The sequence below is a fragment of the Acartia tonsa genome, chromosome 9 (assembly GCF_053477335.1).
Source record: "Acartia tonsa isolate MP-2025a chromosome 9, ASM5347733v1, whole genome shotgun sequence".
NCBI lineage: Eukaryota > Metazoa > Arthropoda > Copepoda > Calanoida > Acartiidae > Acartia > Acartia tonsa.
The window spans coordinates 8,592,318-8,615,041 of record NC_137268.1 but is presented as its reverse complement, the minus strand read 5'-3'; the positions used below and the strand labels follow the sequence as shown (position 1 = coordinate 8,615,041).

The 22,724-nt window shown below is 35.5% G+C and overlaps 1 protein-coding gene and 1 long non-coding RNA gene across 2 annotated transcripts in view; both read left to right on the top strand.

Annotated features, from left to right (window-relative positions):
• The window catches only part of LOC145328154 (uncharacterized), a 138,097-nt gene that overhangs the window by 35,395 nt on the left and 79,978 nt on the right, over positions 1–22,724 (top strand). Inside the window, exons 2-3 of the mRNA XM_080171737.1 lie at positions 14,492–14,542; positions 15,517–15,577. The gene's annotated coding sequence lies outside the window, so the exon portion shown is untranslated. The remainder of the gene's footprint in view (positions 1–14,491; positions 14,543–15,516; positions 15,578–22,724) is intronic.
• Positions 6,137–8,611, top strand: LOC145328134 (uncharacterized). Its single transcript, XR_013882345.1, has 3 exons — positions 6,137–6,987; positions 7,709–7,768; positions 8,529–8,611. It is a non-coding gene; the product is annotated as an uncharacterized LOC145328134 (long non-coding RNA).

Below are 22,724 nucleotides of genomic sequence, written 5' to 3'. Positions count from 1 at the left end.
TAATAAGTACTATCCTATAACATAAAGTAGTAAGTAAGGTTTATTTGACTATAGCTTCAGATTTCATTACTTTTAATACTGAGTTCTCCTTTTTAGGAAAGCTTCACATAGATCCCATGATGGTTCCACACTATTATAGGTCAATCCTTTGAGTGGTTTTAGGCTATTTTTCTCCTCCCTTTTTACCCTTTAGAAAACACGAGTTCTTAGATGCTAAGGGCGCCACTACTATTCAAATATATAGTAGTGACGTATGAGGGGATGTACAGACAGACTGGAATACGAGTATAGAGTAGCTCCGATACAATTTAATAATCAATAATCTAACAAAGTATTTCTAAAAAAAAATACACATTTATTAAACAATTAAAACTGGTTAGAAATAGGCAGATTAATGGGATTATTATTATAGGATATATTTAATATGATATATATTAAAGGCTTGGACGTCCTGTTTCTTAGTTAGGTAAGAAACGACGTACTTGAACACGTGGGAAATATAGATACCGCCAGCCTAGACTTATAGGCTTGTATCTAACCGAATGCAGACGGGAGGAAGCGTATTCACTCTTTGGCCTGCAACAATCAACTAGCCCTCAACACAGCAGGATGGAGTATGGTGGCGGTTACAAGTGGAGGTCTGACTCAGCCAGAGAAGTATAGGAATGTGAACAGGGATAGGGATACATAAACTTGGGTGTTGATTACCACACTTGCCCCCTCTGAGGGAATATGAAATATTCCCTCACAGTTGACCTGCACGCCGGCTTCTGCGGGTTGATGTGGTACTCGCAGGTTCTTCGATTGCGGCCATAGCCCTCTCTACGATATCCACAGGATTGGGTTCAGCGGGAGTAGGATTTTCTGGAGCTGCTGGAGGCTCTGGAGCAACAGCATTCTGGAGAGCTAACATGCCCTCACAGGGAGCCGTGGCTACTGGATCTTCAGAGGCAGCGCCAGCCTGCGGATTAACAGGCAAATCAATTCCAGATGGAAAGAGCTCACTGATTTGAGCATCGAGCTCTGTGTCACTGTTTTCCTCTGCAGGATCCAGGACCTCTGGATTGCCTTCTCTATCGGTGGGCCTGTACTCATCAGAGCACTCAGAACCGCCATAATGGGAGATCAGCTCAACTCCATCATCATCTGGCCGGGGTACGTCCCCAGCGGGAAGGGATGCCTCTATGGTTGCCACATTCTGCCCAGGTACATTCATTACATTACAACGAGTATTAATATATTTAATTACCCTGTCAGAGTTTTGGTCCAACAGTCGACTAGTGGCCTCAATAACCGTGGTCATTCGTGATTTTAACTCAACGGTCGAGTCCTCAGAGACGGTGCGAATTTTATCGCGCAAAGTTTTGCGGTTCCGCAGTAATTCTGCGGAAATTTCAATAAGGCGCTTGCCATGTTGTATATATGCTTTCTCAACAAATGAAGCATTGCTAGCAATTTTAGTTTCCAGACTTCTCTGGAAGGGGAGAAGAGCTTCCTCCATTGCTTCTTTTACAGTGGAGGATAGGACTTTTTTCCATTCCTCAGCGGTCACCCAAAAAGCCTTAGGCTCACTTTTGCTTTCTGCTAATGTCTCTTTCTTTTTAGGGGGTAATGGAGGCGGTTGAATTTCCACCTTAGCCTTTTTGGCTACTGGGCCGCCGCTGCCTGTTGGTGTTGGCGGACGTTTTTCTACCGCTTTTGGGGCAGATTTTACGGCGACTACCTCCAATTCAGGTGAGGCACTACGTTTTGGTGGCGATTCCACCCGATTTTTTTGCGGTTCCCCTCCCCTATTTTGTTCCATTAGAGGCCTGGTTCTAGGCCTGGCTTTATCGGAATATTCGTTGGCTTCTAAGTTTTTAGCCTGCCGCAATTTTTCTTGCAAGTCTAGGAGTTCCTTTGGAACATCTTTTCTCGCGGTGCGGTAAACGTGGATTGATTTTGAGACACATTGCAGTTCACTGAGGTTTTCAGGGTTGCGCGGCGGTTTTACACGCGGCTGATACCTGTTTTCATCAGGTTCATAGTAGGCTTCCTCAGGGCCGCCCTGGGGATAGCCATGATTGCTGTCATAGTAATAGTCCTCTTCATTGTAAAAGGGGGCCTCTTCATATTCTCGACGGTATGAAGAGTGACCGGCCCCATGGGAGTGGTGAAAACCCCTTGAAAAATTCCGCCTGGGATATCCTAAAACAAAAATAATAAACTTAAAATTAAGGGTCATTAATTCCTTATACCGAATAAGGAAATATTTTTACAAAGACGACCTTTAGGGACGACAATCTTATAGGTATATATGCTTGATACAGGTCGTCCGTTTTTGAGGGGATTAGTTTTCCCCATTATTTGTAAAATCCCGCAATTCATGTGTTTCACTCGTACCTCCTTCTTTGTACGCGTGAATTTTGGTGCAGGCTAATATGTAGATAATAAAAGCGACGCATAATAACGACCCTATTCCTGTAAGGATGGCTGCTACTACAAGCACTATATGATACCAAGTACTGGATAGAAAATCAACCACCTTATGATACGTTTGAATAAACCAGGAGTCAGTTATTTTTACTTCAAAATTATTGGAGTCTGCGGCAAGTTGGCTGAGGTATAGTTCCTCGGCACTTTCTGAGAAATTAGTTTTTTCTAGGCTTTGCCAAGAATGATATAGAAATAAGCTAATCGGTTTATCCATAAGATATTGATTTACATTTAGTATTTGCATACCCTGCCCTTGATTACCAAGGAATTTTCCTTGGTACAAATGTAAGAAAATTGGGTTTTCGGCACATTTAGTCGGGGTTAAATGGGTGGTATTAACCAATCTGCGTGAAAATGGTGATATTCCCATAGTCCTATTATTGATTGAAACCGAAAAATGATCCACAAAACAGGGTAAATTTTCTCCCAAAGAAACATTGATTTTAAGACTATCGCACTGTATTACTAAATCCAGCTCACCGAGCGCCCTAACTAGTTTTTTACGATGAGTCTGAATACTGCTTTTAGACAGAAAATGGTTCTGTAAACAGCGAGTTTCGGGGACAATTAATTTGTTATATTGTTGGTAGGAATAGAAAATCTCTAGTGGTAACATATCATCTTTTTCTTTAGCGTTTAAGAGTGGGAAATATGGTTTTATAGAATTTGTAAACCATACCATTAAGTTATCAATATTAGTTTTGTAATAAAATAATTCGGGAATTAGACTTTCAAAATGTTTTTTATCTTTAAGTTCTAGTGCTAGAGTAATTTGGGGATCGATCACTAGATATTTTTGGGCACCCTGTTCTCCTTCAAATGTAAACAATGAAATATTAAAGATGTCTACCGTTCGCCAAGGAGAAGTGAATTTTTGTGCGCTATCAGTTTTATCATCTGAGATAATTCTATCGTAGCCTATTCTCAGATTGTGATCTAAACAATTGTTTCCCACCCAGTGACTGCCCAGGTAACAGCCCGCTTTTGTTTGTAATAATTCAACAGGCTCAGCCTGGACCCCTATTTGTTTTTCCTCAAATGTCCCAGGGATAAAAATGCCGTTAATGTTTACGCCGTTCCCCTCGCAGGCGGGGTCGATACCGTTAAGGATGTTGTTGGGGTAAGTAAGTGTCCCGTTTACCAGGAAACGCGTATATGACATCTGGTGTTCATACACTGAGACTGATTTCCCTTCAAAGTTAAATATTTTAGTTTTGGACATGGTGTAACAGTCTTCATAAGTTACGAGGTTCGGTATCTCTACAAGTGCTGGAGCAGCGAGGTGTATGTGGCTATATCTGCCACAATACCAGTAATGAGTACTGGTTCGGAGGTGGCAACGAATTCCAGGTATAATTTTTCTTTCAACCTTTTGCAGCAGGTGAAATTGTTTTTGTTCAATATTAGTAATATTAAGAAACGCAGCGCATTCAGAGATTTTCAAACGCGGATTTTCGTTTGTTACACATTGAGTCGCATCTATTTGTATTATTTCGGACGCATTTGATTTTGCCAAAATAATAAAAAGCCCCAAGAATCCCAAAATAAATTTACCTCGAGCTCCTGGTGCCTTTGCCAAATGATGCTGCATTTTATTTTCATGCTTCTCGTTTTTCTCTGAAATATGTTAATTAGTTAGTTTTAACATATATATTTTTTTTGTTTATTTTCGTTATTATACATACGTAGATTAAGCTATATACATTTGCCACCTTGGTTTTATATAATACATTTATATACATTTTATTTCTTCCTTTTAATTGGGTTATGCAGTCCGATTTGGACATGTATGCGGTTATCCCCCCCTTGTGACCTAGTTTTTCTTTCTTCTTCTAATATATACTTGGGTACTATGCTTTGTTTGTTAACGTTAATAACCTTTTCAGGACTGGATTGTTTGGGTCTTTGTGCGAAGAAAGAGGCCTCGGACGGGACGGTTTCTTCCAAGAAACTATTTTCGACGTGAATTTGGGGACCGGATGACCGATCTGCGCTAGGGGGTTCTTGGTCTTTGGGCTGTGACTCAAATGGTGAGTTTTTTTCCATTATATCCCCTCCCCCATCACAATCCACCTCCCCCTGGGGTAAATCCTGACTAGTTTCAGGGTTTCCTTCTATAAAATCGTCATTATCGTTATCTAGGTAGGTAAAATCGTCATTTTCCATACCTTTATTATCGTTTATTTCGGTTTGCCCGGTATTATCTATTGTTAAGGTTATTTCCTCAGACGGGACGATTTCCTCAATAGGAAAGACGTTAAAGGAAAGTGTTTCCCCCAATAATTCTATTTTAGAATCTATTTTCCGTATTTTATCTCTACTAACAACTTGGTTAGTTTTTATTGGATTTGATCCAAAGGGACTGAGCTCAAAAAGGGCCTCTGAGAATTTTTTTGTTACAATAAAAGGACCCCCATAGAAAGATTGCAATTTTTTACTGACCCCTATCTTGACTAGGTTAAAAAATGCAAAGACCACGTCGTTAACGAAAAGGGGAGATGAAGCCTTCCTAGATTTATTTTGAAACTCTAAATAGATTTTAGATTTTTTGGAAACCTGTGCAATAATTTCTTCCAAATTTTTTAGGTAGTTCAAGTAAGACCTGCAGTCAATGTCCTGCCTTTTCTGCAAGATTGGAGAAAAGAAATCAAGATTGAGAGTTGGTTGTCTGCCGAACATAAGGTAATATGGCGTATACCCCGTTCTTCTAGACGTACTAGAGTTAATTACAAAAGTGGTCAAAGCTAATTTTCTTGCCCAGTCTTTACTTTCGAATCGGTCATCGGATCTTAGACCTGCATAAATGCTTTGATTATGCCTTTCACATGGGTTGCTATTAGGGTTTCTTGGGGGAATAAGTTTAGTTTCGATACCTAGTTCCTCCATAACTTTTTTGAAAACTTCCCCAGTAAAATTTGTTCCCCTGTCACTTCTCAATGACCGAAATAAGCCGTAGATGGGTACCACCTGTTCAAGGATGACCTTCACCGTGCTTTCCACGGTGGCGTCCTTGATGGGGTGAGCGATAATGTACCTAGAGAATAGGTCAACAAGGATAAATATGTAGCGGACATGTTGTCCTTGAAAATAGTTAGGGGTTAAAGGACCGATAAGGTCTACGGACACCTGGCCAAAAATCTCGTGACTAATGGCTGAATGGGTGATAGGTTGCTTGTGTTTAGGTACCTGCCCTATTTTTCTTAGGCAGGTAATACAATTTTTGATGCGTGATTCGACAAACTTATTAATTCCTATAAGGAAGAATCTTTCATTTATCTTGCGTGTTGTTTCGTTAACCCCCTTGTGACCTATACTATTATTATGTGCCAATTCAAAAACTTTATTATATAATCCAATGGGTACGACGGGTCTTTCAATGAATGTTCCATTGCTAAGAGGTTGTCTAAATATTAGAAGTCCTTCCATAACGTATAAATGTTCTATTAATTTAAAAAGGACCTCTTTCCGGCCGGTTAGTTCAGCTTTTTCAAAGCTCGACAACTTCTTTTTTTCGAATATCCACCTACGAATTTCAGATAATACTTGATCTTTTTGTGTTTCAGATTGCCAAACATTGTTCACATCGACTTCCGAAGCCGAATGTAACTCAAAAATCTGGTCTTGGTATGGGCAATCCTGTTCATAAGGATCCAAGGTAAATGAGCTAGTACATTTTTCACAATCGGTTTCCTTATGTTCTTTGCATAAAAATTGCCCTCTAGATAGATTGTCGGCATTGCAATGGTCCCTACCCTTTCGATGAATTACTGTAAAGTCAAAACTTTGGATGAAGAAAATCCATCTCAAAGTTACACCATTTATTGTTCCTTTTTGCCATTTTTTGTAATGAACTAAGGAAATCGAATCTGTACGCACAATAAAGTTTCTGAATCTTAAATAATGCAGAAAGGTTTTAAGAACAAATACTAGACATGCTAATTCGCCTTTATAACTTGGATAATTTTTCTCTGCCCCGTTACATTTTTTGGAGCATATTCCAATAATTCTTTCTTCCCCCCCCTGGTTTTGGCTGAGAATTCCAGCGAAATAACTCGTAGAGAAATCTACGTCTACTATAAAGGGGTTAGGGTTATCCCACTGGGGATAGCCTTTACTTATAGAATTTGAGAACATATTTATGAAATTTTCCCAATCTTTTGATAGGGAATTGGTCCATTCGATAATTTTATCGTTTCTGTGTTCATCTAGGGTACAAGAATTTTTTGCATAGGATGGGAAATAGGCCCTATAATAATTGGAGAAGCCCAGGAAACGCTGGAGTTCCTTGCCTGTCCTGGGCCTGCTCCAATTTTTAATTTGTTCTAAATATTCGGGGTTCATTTTAAGTCCTTGGGAACTGACTATATGACCTAAATATGTACATTCGGATGTGAAAAATTTACATTTGGCTAGATTTAACTTAAGTTTTGCTATTTTTAGGACTCCGAAGAGTTTTCTGAGATGTTTCAGATGTTCCTCAACATTCTTTGAGAATATAATAAGATCATCAAGGTAAGATATTATAAATTCATATAAGCCAGGGATAAGGGTTAGGACTTTGTCCATCAAGTGGCAGAAAACACTTGGCGCGTTACACAGTCCAAACGGCAGTTTCTTGAAAAGATACTGCCTGTTAAGGGCTGTGAACGCGGTCAAGTGTTTACTTTCCTTCGAAATGGCTAGCGCATGGAATGCGCTAGTCAAGTCGAGGGTGGTAAATACAGTACCAGTGCCTAATTTTTCTAAATTACTAGAAATCAGGGGAAGGGGCCAATTAATTTTTCGTGTTACACTATTAAGCGCACGAAAATCGATAACGAACCTAAGCTTGCCTTCCCCCCCAGCCGTCGGTTTTTTCTTTACCGCAAAGATTGGGGAGGACCACTCGCTGTAGCCCTCCTCAATGACGCCCCCCCTTAGCCAATTTTCAATTTGTTCTTTTAATTTGGCTTCGTATAATGGGTTTAACTGAATGTTTCTAGCCTTAATAGGTTTAGCCCCGGGGATCAAGTCTATTTTATACTGTAAGAGATCACAGTTACCGATATCGGCATCGTCAGCCGAAAATATATCAAAATGATCAAGGCATAATTTTACTACCTTTTCCTTCATCCCTGGGTTATTTTTGATAAGATCACTATTTTCTAAATCTAATTTTTCTTTAATGAATTTAATTCTTTTAAGAAGTGTAGTTCCTGATAATTCATTTATTTGATTAATACTTTTATTGCAGGAATTTGGGGAATCTGATTCGAATTCAAAGCAATATCCAACTTTAACGTTATCCAATAAGGTAATATTTTTTCCTGCTAAATTAACAAAATTTACCCAACATTCTCCCTTCTCATTTACATTATAAATACCCTCCATAAGCATTAAGCCGTTATGGCTTGTCATTTTAGAATTATTTGGGGATATATACAGCTTCCTATTTTTCTGATGAATAGGAATTGTTATCCCCGTTGTATTCCCCCCCGGCAAGAATGTTGTTTTCTTTGCTAATTTTACGCATGTTTTATTTTGTTTTAATGTCCCAGTACCCCCCTGGTTACTCCAATTTATTCCCGGGATAAGGGAGTTTTGTTCCGTATGAACATTATTTGTAGGAATTAAGGGTATGTTTTTACTTTCTTCAACTATATTAATTGTTGAATTTTCTATGGGGATTTGCTCGCCAGTGGGGAGCTCAAAGGAGAACTTATCTAGTAATAAATTAATTCGATTAACTTTGAGAAATTCATATCCTAGATTTATAATTTTAGACGTCGTTTCAGGGATGTAAAACGTTTCTTCGAATATTTTATCTGACCCATCAAAGCTGAATTTTAAACTTACATGTCCTATGATATTTACTGGTTTTAAATCTACAGACAGAGCGCTAAGATTGGCGGGGGTGAATGTGATTTTGTTATCATCTAAGATTTCTCTAGAAATAAGGGACCTAAAGTTGTTTCCTGTATCCACTAAAGCGTGTTGCAGGAATTCCCCCCCCACGGGATTAAGAACTTTTAGTTTTGCACAGATAGGCATTATAAAATAAATTATATTTTTAGTCGAAGCCTAAGATGCATATTTTCCAAGATCCCCACCTCAGCGGTTAGACGATGGTAATCTTCACACAGAGACTTCCTGTGTTCCAGGTATAGTTGTCTGTCAAAATTTTTTAAATAATGAAATGTTTTAACAATATGGTTAATTGTTAAAATAATTTTGTATAGCTTTCTGGGTTTCATTAAGTTTTTTATCAAGCGCTTTTCAGCTCCAGAAATGTCTCAATAAGCATGAGAATGTTAATAGTTCTAAAGAAACTACTTAATTTTTATACGGGTCCTTATTTATATACTTGGATATATGAAAGAAACCTATCGGAATAAAACTGAACTAAAAAGTTTTAAAAGATTGAAGGGCTACAAAGTAGCTTAAAAATAAGTGTTCAGCTTGCAACTAACAAGACATTAAAAACAGACTGACTTATTTTTTGACTTACATCTGTATTTATACAAAATATAGTGTCATTAGTCAGTATCTGATTCACGATACAAATAATTTAAGGTTAGCGCTAAATTATAGCTCAAAAATTATTAGATATGGTTAATATAATAAAGAGGGTCAATGATGACTGGTTTATTATTCTGATATTGTTAGTATTTATACTTAATTTTTCCACCTATGGGGTAGGACAAGCTTATATATATTTACTAGAGTATAATTAATGCTGAAATCAGCTTAAAAAAAATAGGATGTGGTTTGTAGTAACTGCTTTGATAGTAACTGGCCTCGATTAATAATGTGCATTCACTTTTATATAGACTTTTTATTCCACTGGTAATCCTAGCGGAAGCTAATAGAACTAACTTTATTTCATTCTGCTAGTAATCCTAGCGGAAAATAATTTAATCAAAATGTTTTAAGATTTTATTAATCACATCTTAAGTGATTAAGGATTTTAATTTTTAAATGCTGCTTGGTTGCAGCTCAAAAATGAGTAAATGATAACAACAAAGAACTGAAGGACAACTGAATTAGATTTGAAAATTTGCTTGTATTTATACAGATTTTCCATAGACCCCCCCCTACTTAATCTTATCATTTACTTATACGGACCGCGGTAGCATTCTAGGCGACATCTTTCGGATACATAATAAATTAAATATAGTTCTATTATTGTCACTGTACAAAATGCAATAATATTTATCCATATGGATAAGTTATTATACATAATTGCTGAAATATTTCAGCTACAAAAATCAGAGGCTAAGAGTGAGCAACTCTCAGATAAAATTGATACTGAGGGTTCAACTCAAGAATCATTGTTTATATACAGATAATGCGCTTAAGTTCCCCTAGCGGTTAAAAATTGAACTAGAATGTTTTAGATTCTAATATATATACATTCAAAATATACGGTATTTACATTTTAGATAGATCATGCGATATTAAAAATAAATACTACTAAATAGAAAATAGGTATTCACTTATTAGCTTCTTGATAAAGACTATTAGATTTTTAAAAATGGAAATATTAAGTGCATGTGAAATGCTCCTCAGGTTACTTCCCTATTTCCCCCAATTTCCTGTATCAGCTACATTTGGATAGGGAAAGGAGGGGGGAGGAGTTTATTTTGTGTTGCTTAGTCAGACTTAATAACAATAATTTGTTTTATTTTTTCGCGCCAAAGCATTGCTTGGCAAGGGATATTTGATATTAAGGAATTTGCAAGCTTAGCTTGGCATGGGATATTTTGTTTATCTTTCATATCAAAATATGAAACTCATTCAGCAAATTTTTATTTTCTGGGATAGGGACAATTAATATCGCATAAATCCACTTTTACATTTAGTGAACATGATTTTTAACAATCGCTTGTACATATTTATCTATTTCAGATTCTTCGCTGGCTTCCTGATCCATTTGGTTGATAGTTTTACGCGCATACTGCTCAGGTATTTTATTACTATTACTTGGAGCTTTTCTAGGCGTGAATTTACTCCGTGTTTTACCAAAGCGGGACTCAGGATTTGGGGGCTCCCCAGCTTTCTTTTTGTTGCAATTTTGCACTACATGGCCCGGGATATTACAATGCCAGCATTTAATATTTTTACTCCTCCCATTAAAGGCTCCTATAACGCCCTCGATTTGATCCCAAGCAATAGGATCGTCTTCATGATCTACCCAAGAGGGAACCTCGTCAGGTTCTTCGGTTAAGTTTTCCTTATACATTGCCGTGTTAGTGGGGATATTATCTTCGATAATGCTGATTATGGGTTGTTTTTTCGTTTCCGCAGAATTTTTAGGTAGGAACATTTCCATGGCTTGAGAATAGCAAGCCGAAAGGTTTTCCTTGCTAATATGGCCAGACCCATCCCAGTTAACGTATCTCTGTCCGAGATTAATAAGTTTATTTAAGTAAGCGTTGTAATCGTCCAAAAATTGCATACTCTCAACATAATTGGCCATGTCTATGGCAAGGTTGGTATACAGCAGATTTTTGCTAACGTTAAGATAGAATTCTTTCCACTTCTTTTTAGGTATGAGGCCAGGATTCATGAGTTTGAACACCCTAAGTTTGTTTTCAAAATAGGTGTCAAGGGGTTGATTAGTCTCCTGTTTTAGGTTGTAGAAGTACTGAGAGGCTACTTCTGGATCCGAGAAAGGAGTGACCAGCCTCCTAATCATCAGGTAATAACTTAAAGCAGATAAGGCCTGATTTCTTTCAGGCGTAATTAAGTCTCCTAATCGTTCCCCTCTAGAGTCATAAATTCGCTGGTATAAAATATCCTTAAAAAGAATTGGGTCACAGATTCTGTATGTCTTTGCAACCCTCCACATATTAGAAAAGAAGTTATCAAAGTCAGTCCTACCGTCCCACCTAGGGGCATCCCTCGCAAAATCGGAATCCCATTTTTGTCCCTTAATAAAGCATTCTTTAATAAAGTCATCGTCGGCGGCGCTAGTTGTTGCCGTTGCGGCTGTGCCTGTGTTTGGCGTATTTCTTGTAGAGGGTCTTGTTGCTACATTGGGTGCAGACCTTGTAGGTCTACGGAGGGGTTCTAACGATTTAATCCTATCAGGGATAAAGGGAATCCTTTCTAGCAAGGTTTTTTCATATTCAGTTAGAGAAGTTTCTCTTACATTCATCCAATTGTCATTATCCGCCGGACCTATAAAGCCTACAATTGAATAGGCCATACAACCTGGGGCTGTCATCCTATCCTTGGCGACCCATTCAACCACATTTATCTTTTGCTGGACCGATATCCGGTCATAAAAAGTGGCATTAATTGAATCATCACCTATGGTGTTAAAATGAGTCATGTTAAGACTTTCGTTTAACGTTTTTTCCGCAAACAATGGGCCAAGATTTCCGTCCGCTGGGAGTTTTGATACTCTGCGTTTTAGATCTAAAATGTCGGTGTCGGCTAATAATCTGCGATGTGATTCTGTGTCCTTAAACCCTGCCCATTTTGTTTCTAATTCGAGCTGCATAATCTCGGATTCTTGTTTTATTAAATCTCTATAATGTGACGAATATTCGTTTAACTTATCATTTAACGCTTCCGATATGAGATCTTTGATTTTTTCAGGGGAAAGCGGGTCAGCCTGCTGCTGCTGCTGCTGCTGCGAGGTACCAGAGACGGCCGGAGCCGGCGGAGGCGGCGGTTTGGTTTTATCAGTTTCACCTTTTTTATCGGTCATGGTGCTGGAGTGTAGTGTTCGTTAACACTGATTTGTCTACCACGAAACTTTTTAAGAACTTGGGAATATCCCTTTCTTCCTGTTTTAAGGAGAAAATATGGAAATGTGTGAAATTAAATACTAGTGTGAAAATAAAAGGCGGGTTCCTTTTTATCTTTATTTGGCAGTTTGCCACGAAATAATTATTATAAATATTCTGTAACAAATTGTTACTGTAAACCGTTTCCGTGAATAAACTTAGTTATCAGGAAAATATTAATTTCACTTTGCAATCGAAGCTACTTTACAATTTAATTTTGTCTGTACGCTAATTATCTAAACCTTCCCCCCTCAAAAAATGAGAGGTAGACAAGACTGCGCCAAAATGACGTATGAGGGGATGTACAGACAGACTGGAATACGAGTATAGAGTAGCTCCGATACAATTTAATAATCAATAATCTAACAAAGTATTTCTAAAAAAAAATACACATTTATTAAACAATTAAAACTGGTTAGAAATAGGCAGATTAATGGGATTATTATTATAGGATATATTTAATATGATATATATTAAAGGCTTGGACGTCCTGTTTCTTAGTTAGGTAAGAAACGACGTACTTGAACACGTGGGAAATATAGATACCGCCAGCCTAGACTTATAGGCTTGTATCTAACCGAATGCAGACGGGAGGAAGCGTATTCACTCTTTGGCCTGCAACAATCAACTAGCCCTCAACACAGCAGGATGGAGTATGGTGGCGGTTACAAGTGGAGGTCTGACTCAGCCAGAGAAGTATAGGAATGTGAACAGGGATAGGGATACATAAACTTGGGTGTTGATTACCACAGTAGTATCTCATTCTTTAGAACATAAAAATACAATAATTAACTCACTAACCAATGAACCAATATGATTATACTTTAAAGTGAAGCGTCTTATAGGTCCTGGTAAGTTTTATAACTAGTTTTGAGACACCCTGACATCCTCCCAAAAGAAATCGCCTATAGAAATTCTTTTTCATTATTTAATGAAATATTTAATTTAGTTAGGTATCTATTTTATGGAATCTTCAGTGCTTTACAATTACATCATAAATCCCCGGGATGGTTTTAGCCCTTATAAAGGCCCAAGCAAATAAAACATGATCAAACTATTAAATTTTTTGTTATCATGGTTAAGAACTGTTTTAACTGGTTGGACTATATTGGGGTATAGTCCCTTTTGTGGCAACGCTCTTTAAGGGGCGTTTCTTCGTTTTTTTCACACAAGCTTCTCTCCTATTTCTAGCCCCTGCGGGGAGCCAATTGCTTAACCATGTGGGGCAATCACCTAAACCAATATAACCTATCCTAAAATAAACTATCAGTAAAATTCTTTTTAAAGAACATTCAATTTGGGGGGGGGGGTAAATACCCCCCCAAAAAAAATTTTTTTAAAGAACATTTATTTTGGGGGGGGTAATTACCCCCCCCAAAATGGTTTGGGGGGAGTAAATACCCCCCTCAAAATCGTTGGGGGTGCCTACGGCACCCCCAAGGTAGGGGTAATTTTTTTTTGGGGGGGGTATTGTTCACAAAATTTTGGGGGTGCCTACGGCACCCCCAAAATCGTTTTGGGGTGCCAAATGGCCCATTACCCCCCCCCCCTTGGACGCCTATGGCCATCCTTGTTTTTTTGCAAATACTCAAATTCAGATATATCTTATTTTAAACCTTTATCTGCAATAGAAATACATTATATATTTAAATTTTATGCAAAACAAAAATAATCATAAAATATTGTTTTAACAACATTTGAAAAAATGATGTTATTGCATAGTGATTATTCCAGTCAAATAAATCTTAAGAATTGCCAAATGTTTTATTTTTTCCAATCAATGATCAATCATTAAAATATGCAATTGAAGAAAAACAAACAAATGACAAATGAATTTAATTTTTTTTACTTCCTGATCAAAAATAATTTAGATTTTTAGTACATACTATAGCTACTAAAAATAAATTCTTAAAATAAAGCAACAGGATGTTTTTTATCTGTCTTTTTGCCTGTCTGTACCGAAGGATCTTACTAGCGGCTGAATCGATATAATTCTCCTTTACAGGGTAGCTTCTCATAGGTCCTGGGATAGTTTATAACTATTTTGGGGTAGGGTTCTACAACCCTCCCAAGAGAAATCGCCCCTAGTAATCGAATTCAACTCGCCCCTCCTCAACTGCCTTTAGAGGCCTCTAGATGGCGTAGCCGTTAGTATCATATATTTTTGTATACAATCTTTACAATGTATCCCCTATTGATTTCCAGAAACCAAGTTTCACTGTTATTTTTATTTGTTTCAGGTGAGGGGGAGTGTTTAGTGGAATCCAACCTCTGCTCTTTTCCATTCCAGGAATCAACTTACACAATAGACATGATATATCTAGATAATCCATATGAACCTATTTTTCGTCAAACTTAAAAAGTAATATTTAGCAGACAAAAACCATTGTTTATTTTTTGTTACATGTGAGATCTATTCAAGAAATGTTTTTGATGATATAGTTTTTAGAAAGCTAACTTTATCCTAAGGAATTCAACCATTCATAAATAACTTATTATGTGGTTTTGTTATGTGCTTCACATTATACAAGGGAAGAAATTTTGCATGATATAATTTATCCAAGAAAATCTTTATCTTAAGAAATTCGACAATTTATAGCTGTAATGTAAATGAAATGAAAAAATTAAACCCTGTAAAAATGTTTAACCAATGAGAGGTCTGAGATGTACCTTCACTATTCTCCTATTGGCTAATTTAGACACTATGCCTCTTGGTTATCTCTATTACTTACACTAACTCTCTATACAAAGACAGACAGGGTTGTTGCACTTGAAACAAAACTATTGCACCTACAACTTAGTAGAAACTCTAACTATTTAAATTGATTTTAAAATAAATAAGATGTCATTTTTAATTAACAGAAAAGTTTTGGACACAATCTTAAAACAGAGACAGTTTTTCTTCTTTAATTTTTTCTTTTGAAAATCCACCCTTATCTTTACAAAATGTAATCCTAGCAAAGATATTCCACTATAATCTTACCATAAATATTTCTTCTTAGTTTTTATACAACTCTCAATCTAAATTCAATGTTAAAATATGATATTATTATATTATTTATTACACCAGTCCCCAAAGTTTCATAATAATGTGTTCTTATTCGTTGGCTTAACAACTTTGGAGACTTTTATAGAATTTTATTGGCTGGTATATGAAGTTGAGTGTTTAATCGTTTCAACCACTAATTGTAATCTGCAGAAGGGATAATTTTGTGTTTCATCATTGGGTTAGAGGTGTAAGTTGATAATGAATACCCTGACCAGGTTGACGATGAATCTCATTATGGCTGTGTTCAAGATGAAGATGGTGACCCAGAATCTGACAGGATAATAAAAATCCATCAAAAAAGTTTTTTATCTCAGTTTAAAAATAAATTACATTGTAAATAAAATCAAAATATTCAATATGGATTTGAAACCGATTAATATCTGCTGGATTTGAACCGGTTCTCAGTCATACTGAAAAATCATGTATAGCATCGTATTACAGAGAAATTTTTAATTAAAAATAATAAAAAAAATACCAGTTTTGTTAGCCTGGGTCTTTGGCCTCTTGGGGCTAACAAAACTCTTTAATTTTTCACTTTAATATCCTCGGAAGGCTGTCTGTAATGCAATGTGATGTGACTTTTCTGTCACAAACAAGATATGTTAAGAAAAAAAGTAATTTAACAATTTAATTTTCTAAACCCATTGTGTCTGCACATAACATGTGACAATGTTGATTTTTTTGACATGCAAAGTTTACACAAGTTCAGAAAGCATAACAATCATACAATTATCAACTGTTAAGCATGACATAGGCTACAATGCCCGGAATAGATAACAACTCAGGAATCTTAAGGGATATGACAATGCCCGATTAATTGATGTACATCCCCTATGCTGATACCCAAAATTACCCCTTCTGTAGATTAAAATTAGTGGTTGAAACGATTTAACCTCAACTTAATTAATCAACCAATCAAAATTCACTAGAGTCTACAAGGTTGTTAAGCCAACGAATAAGTAAGGGTTATTATAACACTTTGGGGACCTGAGCTGGATCTTTAAATCGTTTAGTGGTGCGCTAAATCGAGGCGATTCATTTTGGCGCACCTAGATATTATTAGATTTCAATATTTAAATCAAAATGGAAAGGGCGATCCAGAACGCCCAGTGGCGCGGTACTGGCGCGGCAATGGCACTCAACAAGTGTCATTGCCGCGCCAAACCGGGGTGAACTGGATCGCCCCGATTTAGCGCACTACTAAACGATTTAAAGATCCAGCTCAGTGTAATATATACAGCCCATTGTCCCCTCGCTCCCTGATAACAACTAGTTAGCCTGTAAGGTTAAGTTTAAAAGACAAGTTCAGGATAAGCATCAAAGAAATATTTTTTTTTCATGCATTTTTTTGTGTGCAAATTTCTGAGAAAAACATAAAAACAGAGTAATTATTGTGCAACATCTTAGAAAAAAATCAAATTCAAGAAACTTAAAAATAGATACATTTACCCAAAAATAGTTTAATAAAAAAAATTTTCTGCAATAATTTAGTAAGAAAATAGACTTTAAAGAAATATTTTATAAATTACAGAAATTTCACCCTTTTAAACTTACAACAAAAAAGAGAAAGTATCTTTTAAATGTTTTTTTGAATGACAGAGAAAACAAGATCACGACAGTGACTGATTAAAATGCTAGAATTGAAGCCAAAATTTGGATTCATGAATAGATTTTACATTTAAATAAGGTGGCACCAACAATTTAAATTTTTAACTCATTCTAATATTCTAATATCCTTTTATATAAGTAGTAAAGTGTTTTTGTCTGAAGTTAAGTATCTCGGAAAATACTGGTTCAAATTGTTTGTATTTTTAAGGGAAGCTTTCAAGTACTAGGGGTGGTTTGAGACTATTTTTTGACCTCCTTAGGGGTGAAGCAACTGGTTATTATCTAAAAAAGTAAGTTTGAAATAAAATTAAATCAATATTGCTTCATTTTAGTTTTTACCCTTGACAGTGAAATTTAATATTTTATTTTGTATTAATATCCTTTTCTAGAATTATAAGAAAGTGCAAGATCACTTCAGACTAGTCTGTAGATATCAATTCTTGGGAATCTATAAAATATTGCAATCACTGGAAGGAAGGGAACTATTAGCTATTTATTACACTAGTCCCCAAAGTTTTATAATAACGGTTTCTTATTCATTGGCTTAGCTTGCAGACTTTCATTGTATTTTGATTAGTTGGTTCATTAAGATGAGTTTCAACCATTATAAATAACCAACACAATGGGTAATTTTGTGAATTGTCATAGGAGATGTACATCAATTTATCGGCAATTGTCTTATATCCCTTTGTAAATTGTAAATATTTGTTTAATTTGGCTTATCAAGGTTTGAATAAGTATTATAATGATTTTTTGAATTTTTGTTAACACCTCAAAGTCCTTTGGATATTGAAATGCGAAAGAAATTGGAACATAGTGTCTGGCAGATAGTGAAAATAGCACTTTGTCTACAGTTTTTTTTTCCAAAAATTTTTATATTAAAAGACCAAGAAGTTAAATGATGTTTTATTTAATAAAGGAAGATAAAATGTTGCGACTGTTCTAAAGGGATAAGACAATGGCCGATAAATTGATGTTCATCTCCAATGATGGCACACAAAATTAACCCCTCTGTAGAAAATTAATGGTTTAAACGTTTGAACACTCAACTTAATAAAGCAACGAATCAAAATTCAGTTAAAGTTACCAAAGTTGTTAAACTAACGAAGAAGCAAACGTTATTGTAAAACATTGGGGACTAGTTTTCGAAATAGCCCAATGTTCCTTCTCTCACTCGGAACATGTATTGAGTGACAGAATTTATGCATTTCTCATGCTTTTCCTTTCTATAAAAAATGTCAGACCTATGTTTTGAAAGTCTTGACATTGAAAAATTTAGCTCCTTCAGTTGAGGGTATCACTTTTCAAAAAGAAAGTCAAAAGGAAAAAGATGCACATTGTCATTTGATTCTCATTTGATACAAACAAATTCTAGGCTTAGCAGAGCTATGTTTCAAGAATAGTTATTTATCGCATCGTTTTATAGACAGCTCTCTACGAATAATGAAAAATTTTAAGATAAAAACTAATTTTGTTAGCTCAGAGGGGCCGAAGGCCCTGGCTAACAAAACAGGTAATAGTTTTATGATTTTTATTTAATATTAATCGAAAATTGTCTGTAATACGATCCTATGCATGATTTTTCATGATGGATGAAAACCGGTTCTAATCCAGCGAAAATTAAACGGTTTCAAAGCCATACTGGAAACTTCTATTTGATTCTGCTTTTTTGTGTTGCTTAGAATTTGATGACTTTCAGAAATAATTTTCTGGTTCGAAACCGATTTATATCCGCTGGATTAGACCCTGATCTTAGCCATGCTGAAAAATTATATACAGCATCGTAGGTATTACAGACAATTTTCTACGAAAATAAAAATAAAAATCGTAGTTTTTGTTAGCCTTGGCCTTATGCCTCTCGGGGGCAAACAAAACTAGTTTTGATCTTTTAATTTTTTATTTTAATATCCGCGGAAAGCTGTCCATAATTCTATGCCAAAAATAACTATTCTGTCAGTATTTTAATTCTAAAGATATCTTTTTTTGTATTAGGTACACACTGAAAAAGCTATAACCTCAATTTTGTGTTATTGGTTTTTCCATGCATGAAACACAATTTTATGCATTCTACTTCAATAGGGTTAGGTTAGATAAATTATGTTTTAGAAACTCTTTGTCAACCCCCAATGTTGTTGGTCACTATTTTGGTTTATGTTATTGTTTATGTTTATATCTTTTATTATTGTTTTAATAAAGCATTTTCCAGCATAGCTTTGAAACCGATTAATATCTGCTGGATTAGAACCGGTCCAACCTTAAAATAATGTATAATATAATTTTTTATCTAAATATCCGCGGAAAGCTGTCTATAATACTATGCGATAAATAACTATTAATAACATAAAATTAGACTTTAATGTTATATTCATTTTCAATGAGTTCAATCTCATTTCATAAAAGCTTCAATCAATATTAAATAATTATGGAGCTTCCCTAAAAACAGAATTTTAATGAACTAGAATAAACTAAGATGTTTTACTTGAGAAAAGTGCACCTAGTAAGGGAGAGAGGGGACATTGGTCTGTTTATTGCACTAATCCCCAAAGTTTTATAATAGCTTAACAACTTTGGGGACTTTTATTGAACTTGATTAGTTGATTTATTAAGTTATCTGTCCAAACGTTTCAACCATTAATTATCATCTACTGAAGGGGTACTTTTGTACATCGTCATTGGGGATGTACATCAATTTATCGGCCATTGTCTTATTCCTTTAGATCCCCGGCACCTTGTAGTTTCAAGGAATAAGAACAAGAAGCCACTACATCACTAGCAAAGTTTTCTTCAAACTTGTTCAATTTCCTTTTGAATAAAATAAATTGAGAAAATAATGTTTGTACCATATTGGAAACTCTATATACAGGATACACAACTTATGTACATTGAGATATACAATACAAGGACAATTTTTATCCATGTGCAGCGCAGCAATAGCAATAAAATATTGAATTCATCAATAATATAAAAATTGCATTTTTACTTATATAGCATAAAATGTACATGTACAAGCATATTCTTACTTGACACTAGGGTTGGGCCTGATACTTTTTTGACCGGATACCGGATATCCGGCTGATTTCAAATGCCGGATATCCGGTAACCGGCCGGATATCCGGCGTTTGCCGGATATCCGGCAAATATCCGGTAATCCGGCCAAATTACCGGATATCCGGCCGGATAACCGGCCAAATTACCAGATATTAAAGTAGTAAAAAAAAATTTCTTCAGAATTCTTATATAAATTTACATAAAGTTAAACTTATTCAGAAAAAATGTTCTTCTAGCTTCAATAATAGAAAATTATAGCCATTTAAGATTTTAAAAAGCAGAGATTTTTGGTGTAAAGTATAACAAATTATTGAGCCGGATATCTGGCCGGATAGTTTCAATATCTGGTATCCGGCCGGATATTGAAAATGGCCGGATATCCGGCCACACCGGATATCCGGCCCAACCCTACTTGACACACTCTTTCTCAATAGAGCTCCTCTTATGTAATTTACCCTTGCCGAGTATGGCAGGTGTCTCAAATTAAGATGCATTTTAAACTGTTTTTGAAGCATTTTTTAAAAAGTATCAAAAATATACTCTGACGCCTGTAGAATCATAATGCAGAGTTGAAAATAAGAATGTTAACCCACATCAATTTATTCATTTGGCTAAATATTTGCGTCTTTCTAGTTTTAGAGTTGCTACGCAAATGATAATTTAGATACAGATAGTTACTTTAAAGTAGAATAGTTCTTAGGAAAGAGAGAGAAGTTTTTCAGGGATCTAAAGGGATAAGACAATGGCCGATTAATTCATGTACATTCCCTATGATGATACACAAAATTTCTCCTTCTGTAGATTAAAATTAATGGTTGAATGAAACGATTGAACACTCAAGTAAATGAATCAACCAATCAAATTCATTAGAGCCACCAAAGTTGTTAAGCCAACGGATAAGAAAAAAACGTTATCATAAAACTTTGTGGACCAGTGTAATAAACAGCCCAATATCCCCTCCTTCCAGGGGCCAGAGTTTCTACCTTTTCTTACTTTATTTACTTTTCAACAAGTTTGTACTGGGAACTTTAATTCTTATTTAAACATTTACATACAGTTGTTATCAAATATGTCTGTTTATTTCAATATTCAGCTTAAAATAAATTCTTTATATGGGTCATGTGAAGGAAACGAAGTTGCGGGTTTCGTCATATTTTCTTAGTATCTTTTCTCCTTTTTCTAGCCTCTGCTGGGGGCTCTAACCCTGCGGGGCCAATTGCCTAACCCTGCGGGGCAATAACCTTACATAACATTTCAAAAGCTACTGCAAAAATACGACGAAACCCGCAGCTTTTTTATAAAATAAAAATTAAAATAAGAAGGGTAGTTTGTTTATTTCTTTAAGTCAGATTAGGTTAGGCTAAATTAGGTACTGATTAGCCTCAACCAAAGAGACCCCCCCCCCCATCTTCCTCCGATAATTTCAATTTTTTAGAGAAAAAGCACTAGTAGTATAAACTATTTTCAATGAAGATTTCATAATTTTATTCTTTGTTTCTAAAAAATACTCCATACACATATGCCAATATCTTTGACATGTGACTGTCTCTTGATGTTGTCATTTATCTTAATAAAGGTTTCGCAGTGCTCCTCAATAAAATCAAGATATTTAAAATACTTTTAAGGTTTAAAAAGACTAGATTATTATTGACCAATTGGAGTTTTGATTCTTTTATTTGAAACCGATATAATTCTTTATTAAAATGTAGCTTTTAAAATGTCCAGGGAAGGTGTATAACTATTTTGAAGAAGGGTACCAACATTCTCCAAGAGAAATCACCCATAGAAAAAATAATCCTAACCCCCCTCTAAAAATATTTAATTTCCTTTAAAACTTAAATTGAAAATGTGAAGGGGGCCGACTTCTCAACCCCCTAACTTCAAAAGGCCCTAGAAGCTTATCAAAAATAAATATATAAAGTTATTAATACTTCAAACAGAGCTCTAGTTTGATTTCTTATTGTTGTAATTCATTTGTATTGCAAAATATCTTCATCGCATTTAAGGAGATGTGTGGTTTCTATTTTTACATGATTTAATCCTAGATATGTCAATGTTACATTTTCTTTTTATTGGAAAAACTATTGTATTTTGATTTTAAGTAGTTTTTATTAGGTTAATAAAATACATATTGACCTACTTTTTAGAGTACTAGTGGTTTCGCCCCTAAAGGCATCTAGAGGCACTTGAAGAGGGGGGACTTGAATCCCTAAAACATTTTTTTTAAAATTAGATTTAAGAAAAATTGGGGGGGGGGGGGAGTTAATTTTTAATTTTTATTCAAGTTTAAATTTTTTTTTCGGCGAGGGTAATTTTTTTTATAGGGGCGATTTCTCTCAGGAGGGTGGTGGTATTTTAAGTAGTTTTTATTAGGTTAATAAAATACATATTGACCTACTTTTTAGAGTATTAGTGGCTAGCATCTAGGGGCTCTATAATCAAAGGTATGGAAGTGCAAAAAAATAGCGTAAAACCACCTTACAACCTTTAAGAAGCTTCACTGTAAAGGAGAACCATACAAGTTTATTGGTTAGCGAGCTCCTTCGTTACAGACAGAAAAAAGCTTACTACTTTATATATTAGGATTAGTGGCTTCGCACCTAGCCTAATAGGGACTTCGCCAAGTGAGATTAGAAATGATGGAAAGTTAAAACACAGGTTATGTCAGTGCAACACATTATATCATGTAATTAGTTTTTATTACAAAAAAACGGGGAGGGAGCACCTATTTTTTCATTTCGGGTGTGGGTGGAGTCTCATCCCCAATT